The 13,053-nt window shown below is 44.0% G+C and overlaps 1 pseudogene; it reads left to right on the top strand.

The window, feature by feature from the left end:
• The first annotated feature begins 10,169 nt into the window (after positions 1-10,169).
• LOC143379391 (tRNA-splicing endonuclease subunit Sen34 pseudogene) lies at positions 10,170-11,080 on the top strand (annotated as a pseudogene).
• The last annotated feature ends 1,973 nt before the right edge of the window (positions 11,081-13,053 follow it).

Below are 13,053 nucleotides of genomic sequence, written 5' to 3'. Positions count from 1 at the left end.
GCTCTTTATTATGGATCCCCTATGAACATCTCCTAGCCTACTTTGGAAAGATCTAGATAGTTCATGTTATGGCAAGAAATCCTAGCTTGAGGGTGATCTTTAATCCAATTCAATTTTCAGAAAATATATAATTTAATAATATTATACAATTGGATCCTTAATCTCAAGCAGTATATAGTCCAACTGGGGAGAGAATACTCAAAGGGAACAAATTTTTTAAATGACAATATAATATGCTGACCACTTCATGGTGGACAAAAAACTGTCCAGGGAAGACAGGTGGGAAAATTTCTGAGTAAGCTCAGATGCAAGGGCCAGATCTGAGTCTCTGAAGGATGAGCATAACGTGCCTCTGAAGGGAGATTGTGGGACTTACCCTACACTGGGGTATGGGTCTTCTTTCTTTTTTTTCCTGGTACAAGGAATGATTGAACCCAGAGGCACTATACTACTGAGCCACATCCCCAGCCCATTTTATTTGTTGTTTTGAGACAGGATCTCGGTAAGTTGCTTAAGGCCTCACAAAGTTGCTGAGTTTGGCTTCAAACATGTGATCCTCCTGCCTCAGTCTCCCTAGTTGCTGGGATTACAGACGTGCCCCAGGGCTCCCAGCAGGTCTTATTTCTTTTAAAAAGCAAAGTATTCAAGAAAAGGAGGCTAGATATAGATATGGAGAATCTAAAAAGAAGGAAAACCGGCCAGGTGTGGGGACGTGTACCCATAATCCCAGCTACTCAGGAGGCTAAGGTAGGAAGATCTCAAGTTGAAGGTCAGCCTGCTCAACTTAGCTAGATCCTGTCTCCAAATAAAATTAAAAGGGCTGGAGAGGTAACTCAGTGGCAGAGCACCCCTGGGTTCAATCCCCATAACCACAAAAATTAATTAATTAATTAAAGAGAAAGCAGGGGGCAGAGGGAGCCTATCTCCCTCATGTATCTGACTTTGGGCTAAATTGGAAAAATCTGTGTTAAGCAAAGCATTTAGCAAGCAGTCTGTCCTAGAAGCATTTAAACATTTAAGAGTGTGTTGCTTGATTTCCAAATGGTTGGGGATTTTCCAGTTATCTTTTCCTAACTTTGTGATCAGAGAACACAGTATGGATTCCTTTGGAAGATTATTGAGACTTGATTTATGACCAGCATATGGTGTATATTTGAGGCTCACTTGCTAAAAAAAAAAAAAAAAAAAAAAAAGGAGATGGGTGGTATTAAGCAATGTTGAGTGTGTGCTCTAAAAATGTCAATTAGATCAGATTTGCCCTAAAAGAACTTTTAAAAAACTGTGATTCTCCTCATATGTTTTAATTTGATATCTACAGTTTGGTCATGAGTTTAATTACAAAGAATTTTAGGCATATAGTAGGCATTAACTAACAGTTTAGATAAAATTACTATATCACTTTTTTAAATGTATCTGTTTGGAATTCAAATACAATGGTGGTTTTGGAGCCACTTTTATCCAGTTTTTTGTTGTTGTTTTTTTTTTAATTTGTTTGTTTTACTCTCAGTACCAGGGATTAAACCCAGGGATGCTTAATCACTGAGCCATATCTTCAGTCCTTTTTATTTATTTATTTTTTTAATTTTGAGACAGGGTTTCTAAGTTGCAGAGTGTAGCTTTGAACTTGCAATCCTCCTGCCTCAGCCTCCAAAGTCTCTAGGATTGCAGGCATGTGCCACTTTACTTGGCTTACTATTCAGTTTTTAGAACTATATCAACAGGATTTTTTCTTTTCTTTGCAGCACTGGGGATTGAAACCAGGACCTTACACATGCTAGAAAAGTACTGTACCACTGACCTACATCCCCCAGCAATTTTTATTTTATTTTGAGAAAAGGTTTGCTAAGCTGCTGAGGCTGGCCTTGAACCTGGGATCATCCTGCCTCAGCCTCCTAAGTAGCTGGGATTAAAGGCATGCACCACTGCACCAGGCTTGTTTGGTTAACAGTTATAATTGAATGTATTTTTCTCTTTCTCCTTGAACTTTCATTAGATGAACTCTCAGTAGATGAAATAGCAACTGACAAGACTCCATAGTCTTTCTGTTTCTCTTCTTCACAACATATATTCTCAATATAACATAATGCTGGGTTTCTGTTCTCTAGACTAAAAGGCTCAGGGGTCACTCCAGTTAAACTGGGCTAACTGGGCTGCACAAAATAACCACACAAGAGACACAAATACCTTTTTCTTTGGGGTTGCTGTGACGGCTCCTCTGACCTTAAGGGTCCACAGAAAGAGAGAGCGAGAGCACGCACTGACCCCTTTTATTGAGGAGAAGCTATTCAAATGAGGCAAGGGGTCAGGTTTCAGGAGGCTGAGTCTATCTTCATGATGTCCACTGTCAGCAGGTTGACACCTGGGTAGGCCACACCCAAGGGCACAGTAAAAGAAGGGGACACACACAAGGCACTTCCATGAAAGATTCTATTCTACACAGGGCAAGGGGTTATATTACAAAGGAACAGGTGAGCACAGCTTCACCCATGGGCTGTAGCAAGACGCACCCATGCACAAGACATCGACCCTTGGACCCAAGAAGGGTGGGGAAAGCTCTGCTACATTTCTGCGACTGAGTGCCTCAGCACCCAGCCACTTGTAAGGTTGGTCTCCCAACCTTAAGTGTGTAAATCCTCCATTTATTACCCTATCATACTTCTTTACCAGTATATATTTTTTTTCTGAGATCTAATTCCTGTGTTTATTTTTTTCTAGGTTGAGTTGTCATTATAATCCATATTTGTGTATAACTAATTAAACAATGTAAGAGTTATGTATTAAATGGCAAATAATTATTTATAAATGTTAAATAATCACTATACACTTCTTCATGAAATGTGCATATCGATTTGCAAATTATATATATGTATATATATAAATTATATATATATATATATATATATATATATGTATATGTATTTTGGTATGACTGTTCCTTATTATTATATTGGAACAAAATTTAACAACTATATTGAACCTAATTTTAATTTTAGTTCATTTCTTTGTTTTTATGTATAGATGAGCTGGGGAAGATTTTCTCATAAGTAAGGAAATAATGAGGCAGAAGGATTCATTATAGCAATGTCACCCACTTCTTTGATGATTTTCTGGGTTATATGCCAATAGCAATCTATCATCAAATATTCTTGTAGGGAACTATCAGCTGACAGGCCTATTAGATCTTTCAATTTTGAGGAAAGCAAAGGATTGAAAACAACAGAGTAGGCAAATGTATCACTTGTCATTGAAGCTGTTTTGCTTTCCCAGCTTCTGAACAATTGAATAAGAAGAACATTAACAATATTTCTAAAGTTATTTGCTATTAAACAATAACAAATAGTTTATCACAACCAGGCCATAAGCCCAGTTTGATCGAAGCTGGAGCTGCACTTTGCTGAGCGCTTTGGAGGAAGTCTTCTGCCCGGCCACAAGGTAAAGCCCACTTCACCTCCACATCATGAAGTGAAGGAGCCCACGCTTTCTGTCGTCCAGAGATTGAATTTATTTTTGGATAAATCAGTTTGCTAACACACTTCCTGCAACATCCCACTACCACCACCCAACTCTGACCTCTGTGTTGTAGAGAAATGACTAAGGCAAGCCTCTCCAGGAATTTGTCTCTGAGGTGCCATCAGACCCTCTGTTTATGATCCTCAACGTTCTTCTCTTAACTTCACCAGACCCTCCTTAGCGGCAGACAACCTTGGAGGTCTCTCTTCCCTGAGGAATGAACCTTAAAATGGTTCCAAAATTTAGGAGGTGGTGCTTGCTTTGCCCCCATTTTTAAAATAATGATACAATATACATAAGATTTGCCATTTTAAATTGTGTGGTTCAGTGGCATTAGAAGATTCACAGTGTTGTGCAACCATTGCCACCATCCACCCACAGAACTCTTTTCATCTTGCAAAACTGATACACTGTACCCACTGAACATTAACATCCCATTCCTTCCTCCCCCAGGCCCTAGAAGCCACCTTCCACTTTCCTTTCTATAAATTTGATGACTCTAGGGACTTCATGTAAGTGAAATCCTCTGTTTCTATGAGTCTTTTTTTTTTTTCAGAATGGCTTGTTTTACTTAGCATAATGTCCTCAAATTTCATCCAAATTGTAGCCTAGGTCATAATCTCCTTCATTTTTTAAGGCTGAAGAATATTCCACTGTTTGTGGGGATCACACCTGGCTTATCCATTCTTCCACCATGGAAGAATTTGGGTCATCTCTGTGTTTTAGCTGTAGTAGATAATATTGCCAGGAACATTGCTATAAAATAACATCATTGAGACCCTGCTTTCAATATGTGCATGCGTGAGTATGTGTGTGTGTGTGTGTGTGTGTGTGTGTGTGCTCGCGTGCATGCATGCGTGCATGCAGATGAGTATTGAATCCAGTGCCTGGCACATGCTAGGCAACCAATCCACCGCTGAGTTATATCCCAGGCCCCCTGCTCTCTGTTCTTTAGATTTTATGCCCCAAAGTGGAATTTCTGGATCACAAGTAATTCTAATTTTAGCTTTTTGAGAAACACTTATACAGCTGCACCTTTTACATTCCCATCAGTGGTGCACCATTTTATATTCCAATTTCCCTTTGTTCTTGCCAACATTCTGTTTGTTCTTTTATGGAACTCATTCTAATGGGTGTGAGGTGGTATCTGTGAATTTGATTGACATTTTACTGACTGTCTTTTCTTAAAAAATGGGAAGGCTTGGAGAACCCACATCTCCAGTTGGATGCAATCTCAAACAAATGGCTTCAGGAACGAGGATACCAAAGTCAAAGAGCTAGAACTTGTTCCTCTATGAACTCTCTGTGGCCTACACACCAAGAGAGACTAGGTGATGCCTGAATGAAGGGTTCTGACCCAGAAAATGAGTAGATAGAAGAGAGAAAATGTTCAAGAAGCCCAAGCTTGCACAGATTTGGAGATCAGGAGGATGTAAAAGGAACTGGGGGCTGGGGGGTATAGCCTAGTGGTAGAGTGGTTGTCTAGCATGTGCAAGGAAAGATTCCAGGCTGACACTGCAAAAAAAATACACACACACGAAGAAGAAGAAGAAGAAGAAGAAGAAGAAGAAGAAGAAGAAGAAGAAGAAGAAGAAGAAGAAGAAGAAGAAGAAGAAGAAGAAGAAGAAGGAGGAGAAAGAAGGAAGGAAGGAAGGAAGGAAGGAAGGAAGGAAAGAAAGAAAGAAAGAAAGAAAGAAAGAAAGAAAGAAAGAAAGAAAGAAAGAAAGAAAGAAAGAAAGAAAGAAAAGAGCTGCCGGGGGGTTAGGAGACTTTTGGGGAGACAGCAATGTCGTAGAACCTGTGAGGAAGGTGAGAGGAGGAAGGAAGGAGTCAGGGACTGGGTCAAGACCGGCTAGATGAATTGAGAGCACACATTTGGGGACAAGGGCTATCACTCTCAGAGGGACGGCAAGGGTATGGAAAACTCTGCTTCTGGGACACCCCCAGAGTGCCTTTGCTGGTGAATCTGGCAGAGGAAAGTTGGAGACCCCTTGGCGACCAGGGTCATCTTGGCCTCCCCGCTTCCTCCTGGCATCATATCAAACTTCCATCACTTCTCCATCTGAACTACAGCCCACCCGTGTTCCTCGCCCTGACTGCATTTGCTCTCTTTGCAGTGTCATTGCAAACCTTCCCACTGGTTCTCCTGCCTCAAGTTTCAATCTTCTCACTTTTCATCCTACAAACTGTTGTCAGCTTGATCTTCCTAGAATTCAGATTTGATGATATTACACCACTTCCTAAAACCCTCCAGTGGTTCACAGTAATAGTGGCTATCACCTGCTTCTTTATCAAAACAGCTGAGGTTTCATCCAGTGCTCTGTCAGTCATGTGCCTCTGGACCCAGCTCCAGTCCCTGGAATGGGTTTGGATTAAATCTTGCTGATCATTGACAGGTAGAGTCATATGAACTTGAGGAAGGGAGGAAGGCTCCTTGATGTCATGAGCTGTCCATGGGTTGTGTGTGGGTCACTGGGCATTGAAGCCTAGATAGACACATCTGGTGTCTGGAAATAACCAGTGGACATTTTTTCTGGGCAATTGCCCGAGACATTGTAAATTTCCATCTCACTCTGCGGTGGCTCACACAGCACCTGAGATGGGTGTGACCTGCCAAGATATCAATCAACTTGCTGACTGCAAGACATCAGGAAGCAAGATTCCAACCTTGAAACCTTATCTCTGTCTTTGATGTACCTGCTAAAATATACCACCAGAGCCAATTTCCTTTGTCTAGTTTCAGCACCCACATGGACTAAATATATCCAGAGCTCCGCCTTTTTAAAAATACAATTCTGACTATTGTGTTTTGTGCTTCACTAATTATTTTAGACTTTAAGTTTCCAGGGGCTTACCCCTTCCTCTGCAGGAATCCCCCAATGAGGCTCTGACCATCACCCTTGCACCCTCCCACCCCTGTTATCTGGAGTGTGGAATATTCTAGGAAAGGATTCTTAGTCTTTAAATGGAGATACAAAGAAGCTAAATAATTTTTTTCTTCTTCTGGAGGTTGTTTGGTGAGATGCAGTGCTTGGGACCACTGCAGTCATTTTGTATTCATGAGAAGAAAGATAATTATAAAGATGGAAGAGGGAACAGAAAAAAAATAAATGGGGTCATTGATGACTCCTGAGCATATTATGTCCTCTGGGCTACCAGTTATGTGAGAAAATACATTTCTGTATTGGTTAAGCCTGCAGAATTGACTTTTTCTGCTATTTGCCACTGAAAGCACCATTTAAAGCTGTCTTTGCTGTCCACCAAATCCAAATTGAATAAATTCCAAATTATTTGTCATGACATGAAAAGATTTTTATTACCTGTCCCTGTTTACCTCTCCAGCCACAGTTCCACTGCTTAATCCTCTGCATTCTGACATGTCACACTCTTGCCATGCCACAAGGATCCCTCTTTCTTCACATTCTCTCTGATGAACCAGCTTCTCCTTCATGGCCCATCTTGCAAAATCTTTCTAACATTCCAGGATTATTTTGAAACCCCTTCCCTTCAATGCCTGTCTTTACTCACCTCTCCAGGGGTTAGCAATCTTCTTTTCCTAGTGTCCCCCTTCCTCCTTCTCCCTTGGCCCCACTTTTTCTTGTGCTTTGCCTCCTTTTTATGACCAGTCTCTCCACGTGCATAGGATATTACAGATTGTTCTAGCCCCTAACCCCTTCTCCAGCAGACCTGGATCCTTGTGCACACAGTGCATGCTTGTTCCGTTCTGCTTCTCCCAGGGGTCCTGACAGTGCCTGGCACATCAAGTCACTCAATAAATAAATGCTGAAGGAGATCGATGTGGAGAAGTTGGATGGAAACTGGGAGAAGTAGGAGCAGCAGGCAGGTAGATCGGAGGGAACAGGGTCGAAGAGCTGGTGTGTAGTGTGGTGTGCAACACACACACACACACACACACACACATACACACACACACACACATTGGCGGGCATTTGGACCACTCAGTTGAGGGAATGCATGAAAGGGTGACTGTCCAACAGTCCATGTGGTAACAAGCGGGTGACCCCGGGCTTTCCTGGGAAGTCTCCCGAGACACGCTGAATGAACGGGAGTCTGTTTGTGTGGCTGGGGGTGTCTGTGAGGCAGCTGGCAGTGAGATCATGAGGTTGGAGGAAGAAGCGATCCAGAAATGTACAGAGAAGTTTCTGGTCACTCACAACTTTGGTCGGTCTAAGATCATCTCCCAAAGCTGTCTTTGCCGTCCACCAAATCCAAGTTTCTAACTCTTTAAAAATAATTTTCATTTCTACTCACCTTATCCAACATTTCCACATCCCTTTTCAGCTAACCTGAATTTAATGATGCAAACTGTCCTGATAATAAGCAGATCATCACCTATGATACATGCAACCCAGAGTTTTTTAAACTTTGTTTTGTACACTCACTCTTGAAACAAGCTGTGGGCTTGCAGATCCCTGAATTCTGGAAGATTCCTGGATGTTTGGGGATTTGTGCAGTGATTGCAAAAGGTATAATGATGGGGCTGATGCTTCACCTCAGACTTATCTGAGGGGGATTCTTTAAAGGGTCTCTGCTTTTTGGTTTGGGTTTGGTTGTGTTCTGTGTCTGCCTATGACTGCTCTGGGAAATGACTGCAGACCAGGAGAGGATCCTTTAGGCCTCTTACAGGGTGGGGATATGGCTACTTCTTCAGAGGCTAGCTGTGGCTCCAGTGACCACATACCAGGACCAGGTCACTGGCCCCTGGGATCAGTACTGGATTGAGTTCAGGAAAAAACAAGAAATGAAGAGGGAAAGAACTACCAAGGGGCCTGGATGGCATAGGAAGCCTGGCTTCTCAGTGGAGCAGGAGACTCATCCTGGGCTGTGGTCACTTCACCAGAGAGAATCTGAAGAGTTTATAAGGCACTCACACAAAGCCCTAAATGAAGTAAAGAGGAAGGACCTGCTTCTGTGAACTTGGGTACTATCTGCTTGGGAAAGTGCAGGCTTTGGTTCATTGCATGTGCTTGGAGACCCCCCTCCCCTCTTTGCCCTATGTTTGTTTTCTTTTTAAAACTTGTGATAAAATTTACCATTTTAACCACCTTGAAATGCAGAGTTTAGTGGCACTGAGTTCGTCAACATTGTGCAACCATCACCACCGTCCTTCCACAAGTTCTTTTCATCTTGCAAAACTGACACAATGTCCCCATTACTACCCACATTTCCTCCTCCCAAGGTCCTTGGCCACTATATTCTACTTTCTGATGATTTAAACTATTCTAAGGACCTCCCGTAATATCCATATTTGTTCTTTGGGACTGGCTTTTTCATTGAGCATAATGTCCTCAAGGTTCATCCATAGCATAGCATGTGTCAGGATTCCCTTTCTTTTTAAAACTGAATAATACCTACTGTGTGCCTAAATCACATTTTGTTTATCTGTTCTCCCACTGATGGGTACTTGGGCTGCTTTCCACAAGAGCGAATGCTGCTGCTATAACTGGATGAGCAAATGCTTCTTTGGGATGCTCTCAATGCTTTTGTGCATTTGCCCAGAAGTGCAGTTGCTGGCTTGGATCAGTTCTTTTTCTTTTTCTTTTTTATGGTACTAGGGATTGAATGCAGGAGTGCTCTGCCACTGAGCTGCTCTCCCAGTTCACTTTTCAATTTTTAATTTTGAAACAGGGTCTTGCTAAGTTCTGAGGCTGGCCTTGAACTTGCCATCCTCCTGCCTCAGCTTCCTGACAAGCAGGGATGATAGGCATGCATCACTATGTCCAGTAGATCAATGTATTTTTAAAGAGATACATGTCTATTCAGACTGTTCTGGCACAATTACTGTCTGATCAGTTCTCTTCCCTGAAATTGCTCCCACCTGATACACACACCCTTTTGTCTTCTCCTCAACAACCTGCCTCCCAACACACACACGCGCACGTGCACACACACATACACACACACACACACTAGCATTACTTAAGAAAGAAGCTGATAATATTTTTAAAAATTAGAACAGGGCAGGGCAATTGACGTGAATCAGTAAGCCACTTCATAGCAATCTGGAATTTAAACTAATAAAGTTCCACAGCCTGACTGTTCTTTTGGAAGGAAAGATGCAAATTCCAGAACCTTATGATAAAAGCTCTTTTCAGGAGAATTAGGTCATGGGCAAGAGAAGGAAGCAATCACACAGGGAGAGGCTGAAGTAGGGGATAGAAAGAGGGACCCCCACATTCCCTGCTGTACCCATAACACTGTTGGGAAGTTGTGACTCTTGCATATCATGAAGTACCCAGAACCTTATTGTAAAGGTCTCATTTTGCTCAAGCTGGTTTCCGCAAGCAACGGTCCTAGTCACCACGCAGGTCCATGTAGGTGTGCTAATAAAGGGACGTGTTGTGGTCAATTTAACACGGATTTTTTACTTAACATCTCATTCTGAGAATAGTATCTGTTATTTTCATGAGCATCAGAATTAGGGCTAGTGGGTGTCACACTTTTGGCTACACCCAACAATAAGAAATTCATTTTGCATCACTTTCCAAAATATGTATGTACATTTTTGTTTAAAACGTGCAGGGCTTACCATGTGCCAGGTTCTATGATCTTTCATTTTAAACAAATTTGTTTTCAGAAACTCAGGTTGTGAGGAGGTCCGAACCCGGCCCCGCCTGCGCCGCGATGGGAGCGGGAGGATGCTGGTGGTGGAGGTGGAGAACGGCCGCTCCCTGGTGTCGGGCGTCGAGGCGGTGCAGGCGCTGCGGGAGCGCCTGGGGGTGGGGGTCCGCACGGTGGGCGCCCTGCCGCGCGGGCCGCGCCAGAACTCACAGCCGAAGAGGCGCGGCTCCTGGCAGAGATCCGCGCCGTGACCCTGGTCAGCGTCCCGCGCCCCAACCCCGCCCGCCACGGCCTCGCTCTGGCATCCTTCAAACGCCAGCAAGAGCAGAACTTCCAGGAGCAAAGTGCCTTGGCACCCGAGGCCGGTGAGACCCGGCGTCAGGAGCTGCTGGAGAAGATTTCAGAGGGGCAGGCTACCAAGAAGCAGAAGCTGGAACAGAATTCGGGGTCCTGTGAGAGCCAGCGGGCCCCCCGGGAGGCAGGTTGCTGAAGGGAACAAGACTGGAGATAGCCAGGCTTCGGGGGAGCAGGAGGAAGCAGTTTCCTCCTCTCTCCAGCCAGGGCTTTCTGATGGGGTAGACCCCCTGTCCAGATCTGCCCTGCTGGTCCAGCTGGCCACTGCCAGGCTTCGACCTGTTAAGGCTAAGCCTCTGGACTGGCGCGTCCAGTCCAAAGACTGGCCCCATGCTGGCCGTCCTGCTCATGAGTTGCGCTACAGGATCTACAAAGACTTGTGGGAGAGAGGCTTCTTCCTAAGTGCTGCTGGCAAGTTCCGGGGGGGGGGGGGGGGGACTTCCTCGTCTATCCTGGCGACCCACTCCGTTTCCATGCCCACTACATTGCCCAGTGCTGGACCCCTGATGACCCCATCCCACTCCAGGATCTGGTCTCTGCCTTGGAACCAGCATCAGAAAGACCCTCCTGCTGTGTTCTCCACCGAAATGGTGTGGTGGCCTACACCTCCCTGCAGTGGGCCAGCCTGCAGTGAGCACCGGAGACCCAGGGGTGTGGCTGACAGCTGCAGGAACCTCCTCCCCCCTCCCCCCACCGCATAGAGGCTCATGCTCTCTCTTTGGTTAGTCTCTGATCCCAGGGTTTTGAACATTAATCCTTTTTTTGGTTCTTCCAGTTTCAAGACACTTGTTGGCTGTGTCGTTTTGTAGTTACCCATAGTCTGAACTGTGAGCTTCTTGAGAGTGACTGTGTTGGGTAGATCTGTTTTCTACAGTGCCTAGACCCAGCAGATTCCAATAAACTTGTTGAATAAAAGAAAAATAAAATAAAAAAATAAAAAAACTCAGGTTATGGGGCTGGGTTTGTGGCTCAGAGGTAGAATGCTTGTCTACCATGCATGAGACATTGGGTTAGATCTTCAGCACCACATAAAAATAAAATAAATATATTGTCCACCTGTAGCTAAAAATATAATATTAAAAAAACTCAGGTTGTGATCCACTAAATTAATATCAGTGACCCCAGAATGTGTCACCATTGCTTTGGTCCCAGAGATTAACTTAATGTCAGGTGATGAATCTGTCACTGGGGAGCTAAGACAGAGTGCCTGAAAAGGAACTGAATCAGTGGGCATTTGCTCAGGGACATTATGAAGTGACCTATATTATAGCCCTTCCCCTTGTCATGTTCAGAATGGGGTTCCATGCAGGTGAACTGTAACATTCAGATGCTGGGTCCAAATTCCATGGGTGTTGCAGTGGACTGTGACATTTTTCTCGCTTGGGGGAGAAAAATTTTGACATTTTCTCTACTCCACCAAGTGGAGCAGACTACAGGAATGGAAAATCCCATATTAGCTCTCTCTTCACCTCGGCAACAACCTGTAGGCAGTCTGTAGCTTACACTCTGTCCATCAGAGTCCACCCCCAACACTTTTGAAACTGGAGTTTGAGATGAAATTTGATTCACTGCTTCTGTTGGTGGGCAGAAGTTTGTGTAAGCTGTGGTCCTTTGCAGCTGAGAAAGCCTGAAAATCCAATTTAGTGTTAGCAGCTATCACAGCAGGGAATGCCTTCTTGTGGGGTCTGAGTGTACAGCAAGCAAAGCATCATTTTTCTCTAGTACCATTGAATGGTGAGTTGCAGCTGTCAATGGGGGATATGCCCTCCAGTGTTGCAATAGCTCCAGCAGCTCAGTTCATTGCCAACTACCTTCAAGTTCTTGCAAATTTGAGGAATGAAATTCACTGAACAATAGAAGATAAGAATGAAAGGAGTAGGATTTATTCAAGTGTGAAGAATAGTAATAGAACTCTTGCGGGGGGCCAGAGAGGACCCCCGTAGGGTTTGCCCCCTGATTATGTATAGCACTTGGATTGATGCTATAGGTCCAAATGTATGCTAATCAGGGTTTGGAAAAGTACCAACACTATTGATCCAGATTAATACTAATTAGAGTTTAGAAAAGCACTAACATATTGGTCCAAACTTATGTTAATCAGACTTTGCAAAATTACCCATGCTATTGGTTACTAGTTAGTCCTTGAGTCTGAACTTTCATTCAAGTCTGCCCCACTTTCATTTTCCTGAGCAGGAGCTTGAGATCATGCATGGTGGATGTTCTGTGGGTTCCAAGTGGGGTGATATATGAAGTGGGCTTCTGTAGTAGACTGGACTGCCTCTAAGCAAGTGGTTGGTGCATCTTGGCTTGCCTTTGTCCGGGTTTGCCATACTTCAGGCCTACACCAGCGGACAGATTCTGCTGGCAACCTGTGCTCTAGCCTGCCTGGGCTGCTGCTCAACAGCTCCAGAATAAGGGTTTGGCTTCATTTTTACCCCAATGGAGTCTCCCAAGGGCAGGATGTGGAGTGGGGTCAGATGCATCCTCACCCCTATGGATCAGTCTTTAGTCTTCTATTGTCCCTGTTCATCTGCATGCCTGGCCCCCAGCATCACACTCTGAGTCCCTAACAGCCTGCTGACACAGTTTTCTGATTCTTATAGTCAA

This window comes from Callospermophilus lateralis, chromosome 13 (genome assembly GCF_048772815.1).
Source record: "Callospermophilus lateralis isolate mCalLat2 chromosome 13, mCalLat2.hap1, whole genome shotgun sequence".
Taxonomy (NCBI): Eukaryota; Metazoa; Chordata; class Mammalia; order Rodentia; family Sciuridae; genus Callospermophilus; species Callospermophilus lateralis.
The sequence above is the reverse complement of the archived record's forward strand: the minus strand, read 5'-3'. Positions and strand labels throughout refer to the sequence as shown.